At 47.2% G+C, this 22,982-nt stretch overlaps 4 protein-coding genes across 4 annotated transcripts in view; 2 read left to right on the forward strand and 2 right to left on the reverse strand.

Annotated features, from left to right (window-relative positions):
- HPX (hemopexin) overlaps nucleotides 1-22,982 on the forward strand; it is a 512,404-nt gene that overhangs the window by 270,964 nt on the left and 218,458 nt on the right. The window lies entirely within an intron of this gene.
- The window catches only part of LOC310675545 (uncharacterized protein), a 288,356-nt gene that overhangs the window by 87,735 nt on the left and 177,639 nt on the right, over nucleotides 1-22,982 (forward strand). The window lies entirely within an intron of this gene.
- LOC310675548 (uncharacterized protein) overlaps nucleotides 1-22,982 on the reverse strand; it is a 48,929-nt gene that overhangs the window by 25,344 nt on the left and 603 nt on the right. The gene's annotated exons all lie outside the window — the stretch shown is intronic.
- Nucleotides 2,494-22,982, reverse strand: part of LOC310675530 (uncharacterized protein) — a 38,408-nt gene continuing 17,919 nt past the window's right edge. The window contains exon 7 of the mRNA XM_083436327.1: nucleotides 2,494-2,555. The gene's annotated coding sequence lies outside the window, so the exon portion shown is untranslated. The remainder of the gene's footprint in view (nucleotides 2,556-22,982) is intronic.

Below are 22,982 nucleotides of genomic sequence, written 5' to 3' on the forward strand. Positions count from 1 at the left end.
CCCTCCTCTGTACACGTTCTAGTTTGTCAGTGTCCTTCTTGAACTGTGGTGCCCAGAACTGGACACAGTACTCCAGGTGAGGTCTGACCAGAGCAGAATACAGAATACAGACTTGTTTGCCTATGCTAATCCTAGCCTTGGGTCTTGCACTGACTCATTTTCCTTATGTTACTCTTGTGTAACCCTCCCCTTTCTGACGTTTTAGTGGTGTAGCAATGATGTATTGATGATGCTGTACGAACTGCATTCTGGGATATGGTGGGAAGTTTTCCAAGTCAATGTTGCCCCATTGCTCTGGGTTCCCTCGCTGCTGTTGAACCCGTTGCGCAACAAGAAAGGATCTCAGTCTACTGGCTGCTGTTTTGCTCCAAATTGCTGGGCTGGAATTTCCTTCTTTTACGGACCGCACGGACCCACGGGGGACTTGTGCCCTGACGAGCTGGGATCTTTTGGGTGATGCAGTGTATTCCTTTTTTCCTACACCTCTTTGCTAATAATCTGGAGCTTTTCCCTCCATACTCACAGAAGCGTTGTTTAGAGTATAGAATGTTGATCTTTGTTTTGTTGATTTCTAGGGAATCTCTCCGTTTTTGTTCTATAGCTTTAAAGACTTTTTTAGATCCTGTTTGTTTGTAGCATGATGAGAGGGCAGTGATGCCCTGGACACAGAATTGACCTGTGTCTCCATGGACAGCTGAGAGTCCAAAATGACTCCCAGGCTGCGCACCTGGTCCTTCAGGGGCACAGTTACCCCATTCAGGACCAGGGAGTCCTCCACACCCACCCGCCTCCTGTCCCCCCAAAACAGTACTTCTGTCTTGTCAGGATTCAACCTCAATCTGTTGGCCGCCATCCACCCTCCAACCATCTTTGTGACGCCTATGTTGGATATAGGGTCCATAAGCAATGTTGCTAATGTTATTAACATCACTGGTATGTTGGGGTAGGGATGAGGGTGTTGATATGCTCTGGCAGCCCCAATGTGCTGCTTCTTTGTCAGATTTTAGCCTCTTTGTGGATTGTTTTATTGAGGTTAGGGTGAAGCAGGACCAGATGGAGGAATTTTACCCGTATGCTTTTCATATAATCAGTTAGCCATATAACCATATATCCTTATAATGATTTTTATATAATCCATGTTTGAATCATGACGGCTTCTGCAAAAGCTTATAGCAAATTGCTTAGATCGGAAGAATCCGAAATGAACTCTGCCCCAGTTCGCTTCCTTGTTCTTCTCAATGTCTCGCTCACATAAGGGGGAAGCAATAAATCTGATGTGCTGGCACTTTCCCCCCTGTCCAGACAGAGTCCTGAGTAGCTCAAACAGGAAGATGCTAACCGCACAATGTCCTGGCATAGCAGATGGCCGCGTAGGAGCGTAAGGGCCAAAGTTCCTTTTTCTTCCTTCTTACCATAAATCAGGGGAAAGGTTAAAGGCATGTTCAGACTGAAAAAGCAGAAGTTGGGAGGGAACTCTTTACATGATCAGGGGGCAAGGCTTGAATGCGCTCATTGGTTTTCTTTTTGCTGCCGTGTGCGATTGTATCCGATTATGTCATGTATGTACTCAGGTATAAAGCCTCAGGGCGCTGGAGCCCGGGGCCCAGTCTTTGGGAAAGGATTCCACTGGGTCACTTATTGCTCAGCAATAAATATCACTTTCTTTTTCTCCACTGCTGCGTCTGTCAATTCTGGGACACAAATTGAGTGGGTCACTGGTACCTTAAAAATCCTTGCAAGAAGGGGAATTATTTTACTTAGTAAGGCGTGGGGAGGGGTGCTGAGAGTGAGTTGTAGATTGTTGGGTAATGGGGAGTGTCTTTTTATGTCACCTGGACTGATGTTGGGTGGGGATCTCTGTGGAGGTGTGAGGCTGGGGGGGGGGGGGAATATTGATTGTGTTAGCTGTATTGATGGCTTGGGGGGAGAGGAAAAGGAGGAGGGGGTCACCAGTCCATCGGGTTGAGGTGACTTCTGGTTGCTTCATTCTTCCTTCTGCCACATTGACCTGCCCTCCCCGTTTGGTGTCCTCCGCAAATGGGATGAGCACCCCCTCAGTTCCTTCATCCAAGTCATTCATAAAGACGTTGAACAACAACGGGCCCAGGACAGAACCCTGCAGCACCCCTCTTGTCACTTTTCCCCAGGATGATGAGGGACCATGGAGGAGGACTTTTTGGGATCGGTCAGTCAAATCCACCTAACAGTTTCCTCATTCAGCCCACATTTTAGAAGCTTAATTGCAAAAATATTATGGGGGACTTCGTCAAAAGCCTTCCTGAAATCAAGATGCACCATTTCCACAGCTATTCCCTGGGCAACAAAGTTTGCAACTCAATCCAAAAAAAGGGGAGGAGAGATTTCTCTGGCTTGACTTTATTTTTGGGAAAGCCATGCTTTCATCTTGTATGTTTATGTTGTGAAATCTTCAATTGGAGGGCACATAAATATTAAAAATGATAAAAAATAAGGATATTGACAGGCTGAAACATGTGCAAAGGAAGGCGATTTATGTATTTATTTAATTTGTCTACCACCCGACCCAGGGATGCCAACTTGAATAAAATATTGGAGGAAGGGGCCAGGTAAGGCCTGCCTTGCACAATCAATCACATGGTGCATAAAGGGCATTGGAATGGCAATGCCTATCAACTGGGGGGGGGTGGCCCCCTCAAATATACTATTGGGGGGCAAAAACCCCTTGGCCTCTAAGTGTTGACTCCTGTTCCCACATGTCTCAGGACGGTTACAACATAAAAACACAAAATACACATCAGTAACTCAACTCCCCACCGCATGTTAAAAGGGCCTTAGATGTCAATCAGCCAAAGGCCTGGTTAAAAAGGGGCATATTAGCCTGGCTCCTAAAGCTACATAATGAAGGGTTTATCCCCTGTATGAATTCTCTTTCTTTTTCTTTTCTTTTTTTAAATAATATTTATTAGTTCCCCAACAAATTCAACGCAACACTACAAAAAAACCATTAAAAAAAACATGCAATACAATACAATACAAAATAAAAGAAACAAAGCAAAGCAAAGCTGTCAGGGAACTGCAGGCAGCAAGGGAGGAGAGAATCAGGGGTTACAGAGAGAGGTCTCCACTAACCAGCAGTGAGTCCTCAGAGGACAGAGAAGAGAGCAGTGAGTCTGGGGAGGAAGGGGTGCTTCAGAGAGAGGGGGATCCACGTCACAGGGAAAGACGGAAGGGGCTGGGACGTTGGCTCTGTTGGTCTCGCGGGAGAGGGAAAAGAGAAAGTAGTTAGAGCAACGCCTCGTGAGAGACGGGTCGCTTTGTTTATTCTCCATGTAATCTTGTCGGAAAGCAATAAAGAAAGGAATTTATGGCGACTGGCCTCGAGTGAGTCTCTGCTAAGTGCAGTCACGGAGGGAGGAGGCACGCGTCACAGATTGCTCTAACTCAATAAAACCCAGCTAATGAGCACTCGAGAGGAGAGTGTCGGCAAGGGGAAAAGCAGGATGGAGGCTCGCCTTGCACAGCTGGAAAAGGAGAGGAATGATTTATTGGCTACATCGCAGGAATTAAGAGTTCGCTTGGAAGAAGCCAGGGCCAGATCAGCAGCAGCTGGAGGGGCCTCACTTAACCGGACTTTGACGCTGGTAAGCAAATTCAATGGGGACCCCAGATTATACGCTGGCTTCAAACTGGACATGCGGTATGCCCTGAAACTGCAAGGAGATGCTTTTGCTGGGGATGGTGACCGAGTGGGATTCCTTATAGGCCATTTGACGGGGGCAGCTCGAGATTGGGTACGCCCACTGTTTGCTAGCCACAATGCTGCGCTCAGCGATCTCAAGCAGTTCTGGGAAGCCATGGACATTATGTTTTCATCTGGCTATGAGGAGGATGTGACTCAGCAGCAGCTATTGGATCTCCGGCAGGGGAACTCAACTGTGAGGGAGTACTGGTCGCAGTTTGCTATGCTGATTCATAAACTGGGGTGGACCTTAGATTCTCAACCTGTGCAAGCTTTGTTCAAGGCGGGACTGAGTTCGCAAGTGAAAGATGAGCTTGCCAGGGCCCCCCGACACCAGGACTTGAATTCCCTCGTTAAGACTGCTCTGGCTGTGGGCAGCAGGCAGGAGCTGAGGCAGCTAGAGAAGGCTGAGAGCAAAGGCCGGCGTTCCCATGGTGATCACATTCCTGGCATACCAAGTGAGGGAGTGCAAGGTCACTCTCACTCGGAGCCGATGGAAATTGACTCTGCCCGCGCGCGGGAAGATTTAAAGGCTCAACGGCCGGTTCACAAGGCGGCAGAAAACAGGCAGGCTGCCAAGAAATGCTTTATCTGCCAGAAACCAGGGCACTTTGCCAGAGCGTGTCCTGAACGTCGCAACTGGCAGGGAATGGTGGGGGCTTCCTCCCAGATGGAAGAGGGGGGTGTCCAAAAGCAGGGAAACGCCAGTGCCTGGCTGGGAATGGGGCAGAACCGCAGCCAGGCAGGAAAGGAACTGAACTAGAGCCCCGACCAGAACGTCCCCAACCAGGCATAATTGTGAGGGTGTTGCTGGATCTCCCCAATGGACAGGCTATGGAGGTCTATGCCCTGTTGGACTCAGGAGCGAGCGCCAATTTCTTCAGCAGGGAGTTCGCTGCGCAGCACCAATTGCATTTACTGCCTTTGGATTTTCCACTACAAGTGACCACCATTGATGGGAGGGAACTGTTGGGAGGGGAAGTGACCCATCAACCCCCCCCATGAGAATGAGGATTTTGACACATTCTGAAACGATTGCTTTCCATGTGGCCACGCTGGCAGGCCCACCCATCATTTTGGGCATGAGTTGGTTGGCCATGCACGATCCAGTGGTCTCCTGGCATCAGCGTAACCTGACATTTGGATCAGCGCATTGCTTGGAGAACTGTTTGGGGGTAAAGGAGCCGCAAGTTGCTAGTGCCAGAGTGATGGCTACAGGTGCAGGAGAGAAAGGCGGCATTCCTCCAGAATATATGGACTTGGCAGAGGTTTTCAGCGAAAGAGAGGCAGACAGGCTGCCGCCGCACAGGCCTTACGATTGCCAGATCAACTTGATCCCGGGGGCCAAGTTGCCTTCAGGAAAACTGTACTCTATGTCCGATCAGGAGATGGAGGACTTAAGAGCTTTTATAGACAAGAACCTAAGGAGAGGTTTCATTAGGGAATCTAGGGCAGTAGGCGGAAGCCCAGTGTTCTTTGTGGACAAAAAGGGGACGCGAGACAAACGTCTCATCGTGGATTTCAGACGAAGCAACGCCCAGACGCTCCCCATGGCCTTCCCAATGCCAAAAATTGACGACGTATTGGCGAGGGTGCGAAAGGGGAAAATTTTCACCAAACTGGATTTGAGAGGAGCCTACAATCTCATCAGGGTGCGAGAAGGGGATGAGTGGAAGACTACCATGTTCACACCACTAGGGGCATTTGAATATTTAGTTATGCCTTTCGGTTTACAGTGTGGTAGTTCGTGCTTCCAAGCCTTCATGCACCACGTGTTGGGACCTTTGCTCTACAAAAACTGCGCTGCATTTTTGGATGACATACTCATTTACTCTCCAGATGAAGAACAGCACGTTAAGGACGTGCGGGAAGTTCTAGCTAGGCTCAAGGAGCATAGCCTATGGGTGAAGCTGGAGAAGTGTCAGTTTCACACGAGAGAGGTCAAGTTCCTGGGCTATAGGCTGTCGGACAGGGGATTGGCAATGGACCCGGAGAAGGTCAAAGCGGTGCTGGAGTGGAAAAGCCCCAGAACGAGGAAGGATGTTCAGCGGTTCCTGGGCTTCAGTAACTTCTACCGGAAGTTCATCAAGGACTTCGCACGGCTGGCGACCCCCATAACGGACTGCCTCAGTGGCAAGAAGAAGTTTGAATGGACGGATGGGGCGCAGAGGGCCTTTGAGAGTCTAAAGAGAGTCTTCACCTCCGAGGAACAACTGCTGCATGTCAACCTTGAACTACCACTGCGCGTGGAGACAGATGCATCTGATCGAGCAATTGGAGCGGTTCTCATGCAGCAAGATGGGGAGGGGGAGTGGCGTCCGTGTGCCTTCTTTTCCCGGAAGCTCAATAAATCGGAAGTGAACTATAGTATCTATGATAAGGAATTGCTTGCTATTGTGTCTGCGTTCAAGCAATGGCGGCATTTTTTGATTGGAGCGAAGCATCAGATACTGGTGTGCACGGATCATAAGAATTTGGAGTACTGGCGGACGGCGAGAGTGATGTGCCAGAGGCAAATACGCTGGGCACAGTTCTTTGCCAATTTCAACTTCAAGATTCAGTACGTACCAGGCGAGCAGAACGTGAGGGCGGACGCTTTATCCCGTAAACCCGAGTATCTGGCAGAGAAAGGACCGCCCACAGCCCGGTTCATGTTCCCCGAGCAGAGGTGGGCTTGCGGAGCAACATTGGTGAAGGACGATGAACTGCTACGCTTGACGCGGGACGATGCTTTTGCCAGAGGAAAGTTGGATGAACTTGGGCAAGGGAGAGGGGCTGAGGGAGGTTTCGAGGAAAAAGGGGGGCTACTGTTTTATCGAGGGGCTTTGTATGTACCAGGGGAAGCTCTCCGGGCCAGAATCCTCTGACAACTGCATGACAGCTCGACGGCAGGACACTTTGGGCAACAAAGTGGGATTGTACCCCACTGTATGGGGTATGTTTGTTGTTGGGCAACAAAGTGGGATTGTACCCCACTGTATAAGTCCAACACAATCATCAAATTTGCGGATGATACAACAGTGGTGGGGCTCATTAGTGAGAACGATGAGACTGCTTATAGGAAAGAAGTACAGGGGTTAGTTCAATGGTGTAAAGAAAACAATCTTATGCTTAACACCAAAAAAACCAAAGAACTCATAGTTGATTTTAGGAGAAAGAAAAGTGTATTTTTACCATTGCACATAAATGGCGAGGAGGTGGAGAGGGTTGGTAGTTTTAAATACCTGGGCATTTATATCTCTGAGGACCTCTCATGGACTGCAAATATTAACATGGTTGTGAGGAAGGTGCAGGGGAGGTTGTATTTCCTGAGAATGCTCAGGGGACTGAATCTATCTCAGCACCTACTCCTGTCCTATTATCACAGTACCATCGAGAGTGTCTTAACCTATAGTATATTATCGTGGTATGGAAGCAGCTCTGAAACGGATAAAAAAGCTTTACTGAGAATAACAAAAATCGCCCAGAATGTTATAGGGCTCCAGCTACCAACCCTGGATGAGATCTTCACGTCTCGCACTTTGAAGAAGTCACACAATATCCTGAGAGATCCCACCCATCCTGCTCACAACTTCTTTGAACTGTTGCCTTCGGGCAGAAGATATAGGACAATGAAAACACGAACCACACGCCTTCTGAATAGTTTCTATCCAAGAGCTCTGATTGCACTAAATAATGATCTCAGGGCCAGTTGTAAGAAATAGCAAGCAGGGAGTAGGAAGGAATGAGATAGGGTTTAGGTCATGTTATGCTTTTAATAGGTCATGTTATATTCTGGATTATGTATGTTTTATAGATTATGTCTGAATGGGATGAGAGTGTTGGAGGTACGTGCAAATGTGTATGTGAAGCCGGTCTTTGGGTGGGTGTTTGATTTTCGTTGTTGTGTATACTGTGTATATACGGACAATGACAAATAAATTTCTATTCTATTCTATTCTATAAGACCATGTTGTTGGTCACCAGAGAATTTTGGTGGCCGAAGGTGCGGGAAGATGTAAAGGAATATGTGTGAGGGTGTGAGACCTGTCAGAGAGCCAAAGGGGAGAGGGCAGCTCCGGCAGGGTTATTAGAGCCTCTGCCAACACCAGGGAGGCCATGGGAGGTGGTATCAGTGGACTTCATCACTGACTTGCCCCGGTCCAAGGGGAAAACGGCGGTGTTGGTGGTGGTGGATCTACTCACCAAAATGTGCCATTTTGTGGCGTGTTCTCATGCGGTAACTGCTGAGGAGACAGCCAAATTGTTTGTGGAGCACGTATTCAAGTTGCATGGGGTCCCTTCGAGGGTCATTTCGGATAGGGGGACACAATTCACCTCCAGGTTCTGGCGCAAACTCATGAGTTTGTTGCAAGTTGAGGTAAGTTTCACCACCGCCAGACATCCTGAAAGCAATGGGCAGGCGGAGAGGGTCAATGCAGTATTACAGCAGTACCTGCATTGTTATGTGGGGGAGAGGCAGAACGATTGGGTGGACAAATTAGAGCTGGTGGAGTTTGCATACAATAACTCAGAGAATGTGTCCACAGGGATGACTCCGTTCTTTGCAAATCACGGGTGCCATCCTAGAGCTTTCCCGGGGAGGGGGGAGGAATCGTGGAGTGTGCCAGCCGCTGAACAGTTCGCGGAGGAAATGGAAGCAATTCAGCAGCAACTGAAGTTGAACTTGGAGAGGGCCAAGGAAGTATACAAGAAGCAAGCAGACAAGCATCGGAGGGAAGGGGAGACCCTCCGGGTGGGGGATAAGGTGTGGTTATCCACGCAAGGCTTGCCCTGGAAAGGGGGTTGTAAGAAACTCAAACCCAGGAGGGTAGGTCCCTTTGAAATCATACAGCAAGTCAACCCAGTGGCCTTTAAGTTGAGGCTGCCCGAGAGCATGAAAATTCATCCCGTGCTCCACCGGTCGCTATTGTCGGCTTACCAGCCGGGCAGAAGGGAAGGGGAGGTGCCACCGCCAGAAGTCGAGGAAAGGGAGCGGGGACGCCAGATTGAGGAAATATTGGACTCGCGTTGGAAGGGTAATCAGCTGGAGTATCTTGTAGCTTGGGAGGGGGCCACCAGTTCAGATAACACATGGGTACCGTTAGAGTGGGTCACGGAGGAGGGTTTAGTGGAGGACTTCCACGAGCTATTTCCACATAAGCCACAACCCGCAAGGAGGTTCGCTGAGAGGGCGTTTGGGCCGACGGATGATGAAGAGGATTTTGAGGGGTTCTCAGCCTCGGACCAAGAGGAAACGCAGGGGGGAGGAGGAGTGAGTGAAGAGCGTCCGGGTCCGTCAGGTGTTAAAGGGTGGGGTAACGTTTTTGATGATACCGATGAGGAGGAGGAGGAGATTTTCCTAGGATTCACACCCGAGAAGCATGAGGAGAATGCATCGGGGGAGGCTTCTTCTCAGGAAAGGGAGGAGAGGGGGGCCCTTGAGGAGGGGGTGGATGTCAGGGAACTGCAGGCAGCAAGGGAGGAGAGAATCAGGGGGTACAGAGAGAGGTCTCCACTAATCAGCAGTGAGTCCTCAGAGGACAGAGAAGAGAGCAGTGAGTCTGGGGAGGAAGGGGTGCTTCAGAGAGAGGGGGATCCACGTCACAGGGAAAGACGGAAGGGGCTGGGCCGTTGGCTCTGTTGGTCTCGCGGGAGAGGGAAAAGAGAAAGCAGTTAGAGCAACGCCTCGTGAGAGACGGGTCGCTTTGTTTATGCTGGATGTAATCTTGTCAGAAAGCAATAAAGAAAGGAATTTATGGCGACTGGCCTCGAGTGAGTCTCTGCTAAGTGCAGTCACGGAGAGAGGAGGCACGCATCACAAAAGCAAAACAAAAACCATTTAAAACACAATCCAATTTCAACATCTTAACTTTCTTTCCCTTATTTCTTCGACCTCCTCACGCCCCCCTTTTTGTATTCCACTTCTGTTAATTGTTTCAGCAATTCCTTTCCATCTTTCTGTTTTCTATCCTAGAATTGTCTTAACACATTCTAACCATATTTTTCCCTTTAAAGCTCTATTAATCTATTTATACTTAGTTCCTTATAGCATTTCTGCTAAAGCCATATAACTTCATTTCAACGTTTTTCTAACATTCATTAATTTTACAGTATTTCTGTAAATAGTCTTTAAACTTTTTCCAGTCTTCTTCCACCGACTCTTCTCCCTGGTCTCGGATTCTGCCAGTCATTTCCGCCAATTCCATCTAGTCCATCAACTTCATCTGCCATTCTTCCCGGGTGGGTAAATCTTGTGTCTTCCAATATTTCACGATAAGTATTCTTGCTGCTGTTGTTGCATACATAAAAAAAGTTCTATCCTTCTTTAACACCAATTGGCCGACCATGCCCAGGAGAAAGGCCTCTGGTTTCTTCAGAAAGGTATATTTGAATACCTTTTTCATTTCGTTATATATCATCTCCCAGAATGTCTTAATCCTTGGGCATGTCCACCAAAGGTGAAAGAATCTGTTCTTCTCTTTTTTCCCTCCTCTTCCAAGTCTGAAGGCCCTCACAATTCTAAACTCTTCTTGACCCAAGTCCAAATCCCAAAAGTCAGCAAATTCCTGTGTGAGAAAGTCTGTCAAGCTTTCCTTCTCCAATTCAGGTAGGGCTCTAATCCTCAGATTCGTCTGTTTTTCGTTAAGTTCAATCATAGCAAGCGTCAACTTATGTTCATCAAGTTGCCTCTGTAGGGCTGGGACTCTCTCTCTCTCCAGTTGTGTTACTTTACATTCAGCAGCTGCTGCTGTCTCCCTGGCTTCCTCCACAGTCTGCCGTATCAAAGTAGATTCCTGTATCAATTTCTGGATGGTTTCTGTATTGGTGTTCACATTTTGTCCCAGATCATTTCTACTTTCTGTATTTAAGTCAATTTTAATAGTTGTAACATCCACTTTCTTGTTAAGCCATAAGGTGCCACAGGAAGGCACTGGACATAGTAAAAGATCCATCACATCCTGGTCACTGTCTCTTCGAGCTCTTGCCGTCGGGACGGAGATACAGGGCGATGAAGACAAGAACGAGCCGTCTTAAGAACAGCTTCTTCTCCAGAGCGATCTCGGCCCTGAATGGGAAGCCCGGACTTTGAAAGTCATCAAATCCCCTTTGCTGTATTTTACTATATTTTTTAATTAGTGTTTTTATGGAGCAGCCAAGTAATTTCGTTGTCCCCGAAGGGGGCAATGACAATAAATATATTATTATTATTATTATTATTATTATTATTAAGCTGTTCCAATGAATCATTTATCTTATTTAATGCAACCGCTAAGGCCTCTTCTGTCGACATTCCTCTTGGTTTTGAGTGTACTGGTGCAGAAGCAGCAGCAGAAGAAGAAGCAGGGAGGCCTGTTGTTGAGCCTCTCCTGGGTTGCTGCCAAGTCCTCCCAGACCTGAATGTTTTTTCAGCGGTTGACTGGTCTGTTTTTTCCTTTCCGTTTGCCATAACACTTAAAGGATTCAAGGTCAGTCCCAGAGTCTCACAGATTTTTATCTTACAGCCGGAAATTCCCCTAGCCCAGCTCTTGTAAAGCAACCAGTTTCAAAGGCTTCCACTAGGGGGAAACAGTTTCTATTTATATTAGTCAGTAATGTCCTCTTTTCAACACAGTTCAAAGAATCCGAAGTTAGTTTCAGTTTTCAGTTACTTTTACTCCTTTTTAAAAGCAGCCGGAGTCAGTGGAAACAATGTATTTCTCTTATTTAGCTAGCAGACAATGAACGTTCTAAATGCTGTCAATGAACATGCCAAAAAACATCAGTCCTGCTAGCATCCCCTGTATGAATTCTCTGATGGGAATTGAGATTGGAGCTCTGACTGAAGCTCTTTCCACATTCTGCACACTGATAGGGTTTCTCTCCTGTATGAATTCTCTGATGGGAAGTGAGACTGTAGCTCTGACTGAAGCTCCTTCCACATTCCCCACACTGATAGGGTTTCTCCCCTGTATGAATTCTCTGATGCTTAGTGAGATTGGAGTTCTGACTGAAGGTGTTTCCACATTCAATGCACTGATAGGGTTTTTCCCCTGTATGAATTCTTTGATGGGAAGTGAGAGAGGATCTATCAGTGAAGCTCTTTCCACATTCTGCACACTGATAGGGCTTCTCCCCTGTATGAATTTTTTGATGGGAAGTGAGAGAGGATCTATCAGTGAAGCTCTTTCCACATTCTGCACAATGATAGGGTTTCTCTCCTGTATGAATTCTTTGATGGGAAGTGAGAGAGGAGATATCAGTGAAGCTCTTTCCACATTCCGCACACTGATAGGGTTTCTCCCCTGTATGACTTCTCTGATGGGAAGTGAGAGAGGATCTATCATTGAAGCTCTTTCCACATTCCGCACACTGATAGGGTTTCTCCCCTGTATGAATTCTCTGATGCTTAGTGAGATTGGAGTTCTGACTGAAGTTCTTTCCACATTCCACACACTGATAGGGTTTCTCTCCTGTATGAATTCTTTGATGGGAAGTGAGAGAGGAGATATCAGTGAAGCTCTTTCCACATTCCGCACAATGATAAGGTTTCTCCCCTGTATGACTTCTCTGATGGGAAGTGAGGGAGGATCTATCAGTGAAGCTCTTTGCACATTCCGCACACTGATACGGTTTTTCCCCTGTATGTCTTCTCTGATGGGAAGTGAGATTGGAGCTCTGACTGAAGTTCTTTCCACATTCCACACAATGATAGGGTTTCTCTCCTGTATGAATTCTTTGGTGGGAAGTGAGAGAGGAGATATCAGTGAAGCTCTTTCCACATTCCATGCACTGATAGGGTTTCTCCCCTGTATGAATTCTTCGATGGGAAGTGATATCACTATTATGATGATCGAAGAATGGAGAGACTGTGCCTGCATGACAGAAGAAAATCATTACATTCTTCAGTAAATTATCTTTCCATTGATATATAGTTTTATGCTATTACTCCCCAAAAATTGGTGTTATGAGGTATCAAAGCTCTGAAATACACTTTCTCCAAAAGGTTTCCACAATTTTGGCCACTAGTGTAAGTTGTTCATTTTAAAGTTAATGTACTTTTTATATGGGGACAGATTGTTATGATTAATGTTTCTGGTTTATATAAGTGTTGGAAGCCGCCCAGAGCAGCTGGGACAACCCAGCCAGGTGGGCAGAGTAAAAATAAAAATTACTACTACTACTACTACTACTATTATTATTATTATTATTATGATCACTGCTGCTACTACCTGAGATTCAATAAGCCTGGCTCTTCTCTGGGATGGATTTTGTTTGGCCCAGTCATGGCATCCCCTCCATCTCCAAAGTCAGTCGTCTCTCTGGTCAACCCAAGACTGACAGCAGCAAAAACAAAAACAGAAAACTTGACAGAAGCTACTTATCTTTCTGCACAACTCTGAAGCTAAATAAAAAAAGTCCTTCCAGTAGCACCTTAGAGACCAACTGAGTTTGTTATTAGTATGAGCTTTCGTGTGCATGCACACTTCTTCAGATACCAACACTGAAGCTGACATTTAAGATGCCTGGGCAGTTCAGACAAGCCCAACCATGGTATAAAAAGGCAGAACTGGAGGAAGATGGTTCACAGAAAAAACTGGAATTTGCTGTTCAAGGTTTATTGTGGGGGGTGTTAGGTTCCCATGTGTGATAGGCGGCGCTGTTGAGCTCTGTGGAAATGTATGAGGCTTGTCACGTAGAGGTATTTTTTGAATTTCCAGGCAGATAGGACGATCCCACAGGGAGCCTTACCAAGAGAGGCCACGATCCCACGATTCTCCTCCATGACGTCCTTATGCAGAGCTCTCTGGTCAGGATCCAGCAATGCCCACTCCTCGTCCGTGAAACAAACAGCGACATCTTCAAAGCACACTGGCCCCTAAAAGAAAAAGGAAATGTCCTGAGACAGCAGAAATATGATCTGCTACACAATGCTCTGTCTCCTTCCTTCCTCTTAATTGCTGTGTTGTTTTGATAGGATTGCTTTCAATAGGAATGACACTTTGACACGCATTCTGGAAACGTATGTCTAGATGCTTGGTTCTGGCCTTAAACTGCCCAGATTCTTTTTTTATATATATAATATTTTTATTAAAACTTTTACATTGGAAAAAAGAAAAGAAAAATACAAAAATACAAAAATAAAAAGAAAAACAAATAAAAACAACTCCATTTTCATAATATTCCTTGCATTTGCTTATTTCCCAGACCTCCCCACACCTCTGCTCGCTGTATTCCAGTTCAAATATTTAATCAGCAAATCCATTCCCTCTATCTTATCTTAATCTTTGTCTTAATATCTTAATGTATCTTAATCTTTATCTTAATATCTTAATGTATTAAACCTTTAGTTTTACATCTTTTAACCTTCAAATTTTCCATACTCCTTCACCGCATTGTTGCTAATAACCTTTTAAACTCCATCTGATGTCATTCTAACATTCATTAATCATATAATATTTCTGTAAATAGTCTTTAAATTTCTTCCAATCTTCTTCCACCGTCTCTTCTCCCTGGTCTCTGATTCTGCCAGTCTTTTTGCCAATTCCATGTAGTCCATCACCTTCATCTGCCATTCTTCCAGAGTGGGTAGTTCTTGTGTCTTCCAATACTGCGCGATGAGTATTCTTGCTGCTGTTGTGCTATACATAAAGAAAGTTCTATCCTTCTTTGGCACCAGTTGACCGACCATGCCCAGGAGAAAGGCCTCTGGTTTCTTCAGGAAGGTATATTTAAATACCTTTTTCATTTCATTATAGATCATCTCCCAGAAGGTCTTAATCCTTGGGCACGTCCACCAAAGATGAAAGAATGCACCTTCAGTTTCTTTACATTTCCAACATTTGTTATCGGGCAAGTGATAGATTTTTGCTAGCTTGACTGGTGTCATGTATCACCTATATATCATTTTCATAATATTCTCTCTTAAGGCATTACATGCCGTAAATTTCATACCAGTGGTCCATAACTGTTCCCAGTCAGCCATCATTATGTCCAACATCTTGTGCCCATTTAATCATAGCAGATTTTACTGTTTCATCCTGAGTATTCCATTTCAACAGCAAGTTATACATTCTTGACAAAATCTTAGTTTTAGGTTCTAACAATTCTGTTTCCAATTTTGACTTTTCCACCTGGAAGCCAATTTTTCTATCCAATTTGTATGCCTCCATTATCTGACAATAATGAAGCCAGTCTTGCACTTTGCTTTTTAGTTTTTCAAAACTCTGCAGTTTTAATTTGTCTCCCTCCTGTTCCAAAATTTCCCAATATTTCGGCCATTTGGCCTCCATATTGAGCTTTTTTAGGGCTTTCGCTTCCATTGGTGACAACCACCTTGGGGTTTTGTTTTCAAGTAGGTCTTTATACCTTATCCAAACATTAAACAGTGCTTTCCTGACAATATGGTTTTTAAACATTCTGTGCACTTTAACCTGTTCATACCATAGATATGCATGCCAACCAAAAACATTGTTGAATCCTTCTAAATCCAAAATGTCTGTGTTTTCAAGGAGCAGCCATTCTTTCAACCAGCAGAAAGCTGCTGATTTATAGTAAAGTTTTAAGTCTGGCAGGGCAAAGCCGCCTCCTTTCTTTTGTATCAGTTAGTATTTTAAATTTTATTCTTGGCTTTTTGACCTGCCAGACAAATCTAGAAATATCTTTCTGCCACTTCTTGAAACAGTCCATTTTGTCAATAATTTGCAGTGTCTGAAACAAAAACAACATTCTAGGCAATACATTCATTTTTATCACAACAATGCGGCCTAGCAGTGAAAGCTTCAAATTAGACCAAATTTCTAAATCTTTCTTCACTTCCGTCCAACATTTATCATAATTGTCTTTAAATAAGTTCCCATTCTTAGCTGTCATATTAATCCCCAGGTACATCACTTTCTTAAGCACTGTCAAACCTGTCTCATTCTGAAACCTCTCTTTCTCATAAATAGCCCAGATTCTGCCAACTTCAGACAGGGTTGATTGTCTTTCCAAACAGTGATGGGCAGGCAACAATCCCCATAGATCTCTTGCACCAGGCATCTATAGAACTCCAGTTCCCTGCACAATTCCGACAGTGCAATGAACTCAGCCTCAGTAGAGGACAGCGCAATGAGACTTTGCTTCCGGGACTTCCACCCAACTAGAGATTCCCCAAGGTTTATTACCATCCCAGATACGGACTTCCTGTCATCCAGATTCGCCCCGTCGCTATCTGCCCAGCAAGTAAGCGCCGTCTCACCTGCAGCTGACAGCTTGAGACTGAAGCCCTTGGTATCCTGCAGGTAACGCAGCACCCGCTTGATACCATGCCAGGCATTTACACTGGGCTTTGATGCTTCCCTACTGAGCAGATTGGTAGCAAAAGCAATGTCCGGCCTGCTCCATTGGGACAGATACAACAGACTACCCAGAGCGGACTGGAAGAGCTCAGCATTCTCACACTCAACACGTTCTGCTAGCCGACTGTCTTTCACGTAGCTTGTCTCCATGGGTGCCCTAACCCCAGCACAATCAGACATTCTGAACTTCTCAAGCCACTGCTCAATCTTGCCTTTCTGACTGAGCAAGAAGCTTCCATCTTCAGTCCTGTCTATCTGAACACCTAAGTAGATCCTTACTGCACCCAGGTTCTTGAGCTGAAACCATTTTCCAAGCTCTTTGGCAAACTTCTGCACCTGTTTGTTTGCCCCTGAGATGTGAATGATGTCATCAACAAAGATCAACACCATTTCCTGTGACTCTCCTGACCCTTTAAGGTACAGGCAGCTGTCAGCAAGACTCTTCTTGAAACCTAGCTTCTCTAAGGCTTTAAGCCATAAATAGACTTGTGAAGCCTCCATACAGTATTCGGCTCATTGCCCTCAAACGCTGGAGGAGGAAGCATGTACAGATCCTCCTGGAGCTCTGAGTTCAAATAGGCCACATCCACATCAAAGTGATTCACCTGAAAAACTCTTTGTGCAGCAATGGCTAAGAGCATGTGCAGAGTTTCACTTCTGGAAGTAGGAGCATATACCTCAGTTTAGTGCAGCCCCTTTTGCTGCGTGAACCCTCTGGCTACTAGCCTAGCCTTGTACTGTGGTTCCCCTGTTGCTGTGGGTTTAAGACGGTAAACCCAGCGGCTGCTCACGGCCTGTTTCCCCACTGGCACCGTTGTGAGGGAGAACACACCTAGAGACTCCATTGAGCTCATCTCCTTCTGCATTGCCTCATGCCATTTCCTGGCTTCTTCCTGAGGCAGTTTCTGAACATCCTCAAAACTCTCGGGTTCACACTGTGCCATGCCAACCCACACACTTGTGACTGCAAACCTGTCAGGCGGTTTACCTTTTGTTGTGCGAGCTGAACATCTCAACCCAGTTTCAGGTACCTCCTCGGACCAACTAGGACCAGCTAGAACGTCCTTGGCCTCAGAGAGCTCCCCCTCTGACTTACTGCGCCGTTTAGACTTCTCAGCTGAACCTGTGGGTGAGGAAGGAGCACTTCTCTGTTCAAGCTTCACAGCTTTAGGAGAAGTTCTTCCCTCTACCTGCTCTGGGTCAGGACTCTGTGCCTCAGCAGCAGGTTCAACCTCTACCTCTTCCTCATCAGCAGAGTCTTGCAGACTCCCTGAAAGAACATCAGGGTTCCCATGTACGCATGTCCATCCATTCTACTCACAGAACTCAGCACTGCTGCTGAGCAGAATCCTGGACTGATTGCCTGTTGGATAGGCAAATCTCCACCCCTTGGACCCTGGCTCATACCCACAGAAAATCATCTTTGGGGACCTAAGGCCACCCTTTCTGAGCTTGGCCTTTGGCACAAGGACCCAGGCCTCGCAGCCTGAGTACAGCTGGGTTAAAGTGGTTCTGTTATGTCTTCTGTCAAGGTCATGCTGACTATAAGAAGAGGCCAGAAGGAGCCTGGGTTTCTCTCTCTCTCTCTCTTCCTTCTGGTGTTCTGTACATAGTATGCTGAGTGTTGAGGTTTAAACTTCTTATAAGTTGTGGGAAATTTGCTGCAACTGGATTTCTTATGGACAGGGCCAATCCTGAATGTTTTGGATTTGGGACCATTATGCTCATTTGTCTTCAGTAGCAGTAAAGCTCTGCTGGGTGAAATACAATTGCCTCTGGTCTATTTTGGGGGATCCTGCAACTTCTTTACGTTTTCACTCTGGTAACTATACATTGGAGTTCTGCCTGGATCAATACTGAGTAGAATTCCATGACAGGGTCTTCCTCCATGAAATCAGCTGCCAAAAGAGAAGGCCCCTAGCTCCCCACAGCTTTCCAAGTCCCCTCCTCTCTGGGGCTTCTGGCAAGTGATCCAACAGTGCGCCAGTGTGCAGCCTGCCTTTGCTCCTCCATTTTCAGACGTCTCCTGGCTCGGAGAGACAAGCAGGGAGGGTGGCTTATGGCAGAAGGAGAGGGAGCCCCCGGTGGCTCCTCCTTCTCCTGACTCACCTCTGCCTCTCGACCTCCCTCCTCCCACTCGCCTCCTTCCTCTTCTGCCTCTGATTCTGGACTGCATTCTGCCTCAGAGTCTCCCAGCTCACTAAGCCCTGTTATCCCTTCAGCTTCTGACACCTCCTCTTCCCAGGCTTCTCCCTCTTACCGCTCATCCTTCCTCCACCTCCACTCTTTGGGCTGAGACATCTTCCCTTCCTGGTTCCCCGGCTGCTTCCTCCCACCATTCCTCTGTGCCCAACCAGTCCATGACATTGCTCCATCCCTCGGCCTCTGTCCCCACAAGGCAGCTTCCTCTGACCTGATCAGGTTCCCCAGCCGCTGCTTCCCTTCTGCTCCCTTGAGAAGCTGGGTCAGGAGGTCTTGCCGGCATCATTCTGTCTCCTGAAAGAGAAAACAGGTAAGCAGGATGCCAGAAGTGCCCGTGTCTCTCACAGGTGAAACAGGCCATCTCTAACTACAGATGGGCCTTTGAGAAAGCCTTACCTGCTGAGTGCATTTGGACATTTGTGCCCATTTCATATGTTAGTCATGCAGAAATACATCTCTCCTCCTCTGGACCCTTCCTCCCAACTCCCCCCCCCTAAAAAAAACCGATGGAAAGAACCCAGAGATTATATGGGAAACCAACAGAATGAGACCAAATGGAGAAAAACCGCCTTCCTCCTTACCCAGTGGCCTCTCTCTGGTGTCCAACGGAGGCCTCTCTGCCTCGCAGGAATCCAGGTCCATTTCCTCAAAACGATCCTTTTCCTGAAAGAGCAACAAGGATTCAAAACAGAAAATGAATGACAAGAAATAGCAGAAAGAAAATGGAAAAGTAAAAAACTTTAAGGGTGTGAGATCTCATTCCATGGACGCCTTCCCAGAAAAAGGATGGGCCATCCCTAGAGCATTATGGGATGTTCTCCATCCTCTTTCGAACCCCTAATAATAATAATAATAATAATTTTTAATTTGTACCCCACCCTCCCTGGTCGGAGCCAATCTTTTGGCGGCTAACATCATAAATCTAACACAGTATACAAAGAACATAAGAACAGGCAATCGATTAATTAAAATACTTCTTAAAATTAGTTCAAAACAAATTAAAATCTGGACAGACGGCAGTCCACTGGTATAATAATAATAATAATAATAATAATAATAATTTATTATTTATACCCCGCCCATCTGGCTGGGCTTCCCCAGCCACTCTGGGCGGCTTCCAAAAGAATATTAAAATACTGTGATACATCAAACATTATAAACTTCCCTAAACAGGGCTGCCTTCAGATGTCTTCTAAAAGTCTGGTAGTTGTTGTTCTCTTTGACATCTGGTGGGAGGGCATTCCACAGGGAGGGCGCCACTACCGAGAAGGCCCTCGGCCTGGTTCCCTGTAACTTGGCTTCCCGCAGTGAGGGGACCGCCAGAAGGCCCTCGGTGCTGGACCTCAGTGTCCGGGTAGAACGATGGGGGTGGAGACGCTCCTTCAGGTATACTGGACCGAGGCCATTTAGGGCTTTAAAGGTCAGCACCAACACTTTGAATTGTGCTCGGAAACGTACTGGGAGCCAATGTAGGTCTTTCAAGACCGGTGTTATATGGTCTCGGCGGCCGCTCCCAGTCACCAGTCTGGCTGCTGCATTCTGGATTAGTTGTAGTTTCCGGGTCACCTTCAAAGGTAGCCCCATGTAGAGTGCATTGCAGTAGTCCAAGTGGGAGATAATTAGAGCATGCACCACAATGGTGAGACAGTCCGCGGGCAGGTAGAGTCTCAGCCTGCGTACCAGATGGAGCTGGTACACAGCTGCCCTGGACACGGATTTAACCTGTGCCTCCATGGACAGCTGTGAGTCCAAAATGACTCCCAGGCTGCGCACATGGTCCTTCAGGGTCACAGTGACCCCATTCAGGACCAGGGAGTCCTCCACACCTGCCTGCCTCCTGTCCCCCCCCCAAAACAGTACTTCTGTCTTGTCAGAATTCAATCTCAATCTGTTAGCCACCATCCATCCACCAACCAACTGCCTCCAGACACTCACACAGGACCGTCACCGCCTTCACTGGTTCTGATTTGAAAGAGAGGTAGAGCTGGGTATCATCCGCATACTGATGAACACCCAGCCCAAACCCCCTGATGATCTCTCCCAGCGGCTGCATGTAGATGCAACCATATGTCAGGAATGCTCTGATGGTGTTTCCTGCTTGGCAGGGGTTGGACTCGATGGCCCTTGTGGTCTCTTCCAACTCTATGATTCTATGTTGAAAAGCATGGGGGAGAGGACAGAACCCTGAGGCACCCCACCAGTGAGAGCCCAGGGTCTGAACACTCATCCCCCACCACCACTTTCTGAACACGGCCCAGGAGGAAGGAGCGGAACCACCGTATGACAGTGCCCCCAGCTCCCAGCCCCTCAAGACGCTCCTGAAGGATGTTATGGTAGATGGTATCAAACGCCGCTGAGAAATCCAGCAGAACTAGGAAACAGCTCTCACCTTTGTCCCTAACCCGCCGGAGATCATCAGCCAGTGCGACCAAGGCAGTTTCAGTCCCGTGATGAGGCCTGAATCCCGACTAGAATGGATCCAAATGGTCTGCTTCTTCCAGGCGTGCCTGGAGTTGTTCAGCAACCATTCGCTCAATCACCTTGTCCAAGAAAGGAAGATTTGAGACTGGGCGATAGTTGGCCATCGTGGCCGTATCTAAAGATGGTTTTTTAGGAAGCGGTTTAATAACTGCCTCTTTCAGCGGGTCTGGGAAGGCTCCCTCACGGAGGGAAGCATTCACCACCCCACGAAGCCCATCGCCCAGCCCAAGTAATACAAGTTGAGAGAGATGTGGTCCTGCAAGAACATAAGTTGTCGTCTCTGATGACTGAATCTGGAGTGAGTCAGACTTGGAGAGACGGAGTCCTGTCGGGACTGGAGATGGCAAGTTGGTCAGATCCTCCTATACAGGGATGTTCTGACCTTTGGGATATGGTTTTGGGCCAGGAGGAGATTGGAGTGGTCGAGGCCCTCAACTTTAGAGGGGTATTGAAGTATGCTCTGGAATATTTTTTGCATTTTAGTGCTAACCATGGAGAACGGGCTGACCGGTCGAGAAGGCGTAAAGTTACTCTTAGGTTGCTTCCCCGAGATCTACCCCTCAGAGACAAAGGAAGGAAATTAAGGATAAGACCAGCAGAAGGCAAAGTAAAGTGTAGGTACAATTATGAAGAAGATCTCCAGAAGGGACATGGAAAAGAGTTAAGAGCCTCGGACATAAGATCACCTGGTTGATGGACTAGATGGAACAGACAGAAAGGACTGACAGAACTCGAGACAGTGGATGAAGAGACGGTGGATGAAGTTTGGCAGATTTTTTTTTTTAAAATCATTTAGAGAAGTATTGTACTCTAGCACTCTCCCGCCCCGGCCCTGCTCCCACGGTGGCGTCTACATCTTCCCGAATCTGAGTGACTTTATCTGCAAAAAACTTTGCAAAATCATTGCAGGAGATCATGTGGCCCGTACTGGGCCCAGATGTTGCAGGTGGTTCCGCTAAATTGCGAACCACCTGAAAAAGTCTCCTGCTGCTGTTTTCTGCAGATGCAATAGAGGCGGTGAAGAAAGTCTTCTTCGCCGTCGCTACCGCCACTTGGTAGGCTCGACATTGAGCTCTAACCTGTGTCCGGTCAGCTTCAGAATGGGTCATCCGCCACCGGCGCTCTAGCCGTCTCAACAATTGTTTCATTGCCCTCAGATCCGTGGAAAACCACGGGGCTGCCCGGGCTCCATGCAGTCGGAGAGGGCGCTTCGGAGCCAAACAGTCAATAGCCCTGGTTAACTCCACATTCCAGCGGGCCACCAGGGAATCAACTGAAAGGCCATCAACATGGGATAAAGAATCCCCTACCACTCTCTGGAAACCATTTGGATCCATTAAGTGGCGGGGGCGGACCATCCGAATCGGTCCCACCTCCCTGCAAAGGGGAAGGGTCGCGGCGAAGTCCAGTTGCTCCAGGAAGTGATCTGACCATGGCACTTCTTTCGTTTCGCTTTTACTTAGTGTCAGATCACCAACATCCATAGAGGTAAACACCAGGTCCAAGGCGTGTCCACAGTTATGGGTTGGGCCAAACTTATTCAGGGACAGCCCCATGGAGGCCACGCTTTCCACGAAGTCCCGAGCGGCCCCTTGTAAGGTCGTGTTGGCATGGATGTTAAAATCCCCCAGGACAACCAAGCTAGGTGTCTCCAGGAGAACATCCGCCACGACCTGAAGCAGCTCGGGCAGGGAATCCTTGGTGCAGCGGGGAGGTCGGTACACCAAAAGGAATCCTGTACTGCCCCTATTGCCCAACTTCCAGAACATGCACTCAGAGAACTGGGTCTTCCCAATAGGACGCCTGGTGCAAACTAATGACTTCCTAAAAATCACTGCAACCCCCCCTCCCCGCCCACAAGGCCTGGGTTGCTGTGCGTAAGAAAAACCTGGTGGACAAGCAGCGGCAAGGACAGGCCCATCTGCTTCATCCAACCAAGTCTCTGTTACACACGCCAGGTCAAGTCCTCCATCCATGATCAAGTCAAGTAAAATTGAGAGTGGTTCATATTCGCTAGGGCCAACTACTGTTACCCCTGGTCTTATAAAGGAGGTGTGAGCGGGCTAGGAAGCCTCTTGAATGCTTATTCTTGTACTGAAAGAAAAGAATCAGACTGAACCCTGGACAAAGGCCTGGCGGAACAGCTCTGTCTTGCATGCTCTGAGGAAAGATGTCAAATCCTGCAGTGCCCTGGTCTCTTGTGAGAGAGCGTTCCACCAGGACGGAGCCACATCCGAAAAGGCCCTGCCTCTGGTCAAGATACTATCCAGAGGAAAGTCTCC

The sequence above is a fragment of the Podarcis tiliguerta genome, assembly GCF_965153285.1.
Source record: "Podarcis tiliguerta genome assembly, chromosome: 4".
In the NCBI taxonomy this organism is placed as follows: Eukaryota; Metazoa; Chordata; class Lepidosauria; order Squamata; family Lacertidae; genus Podarcis; species Podarcis tiliguerta.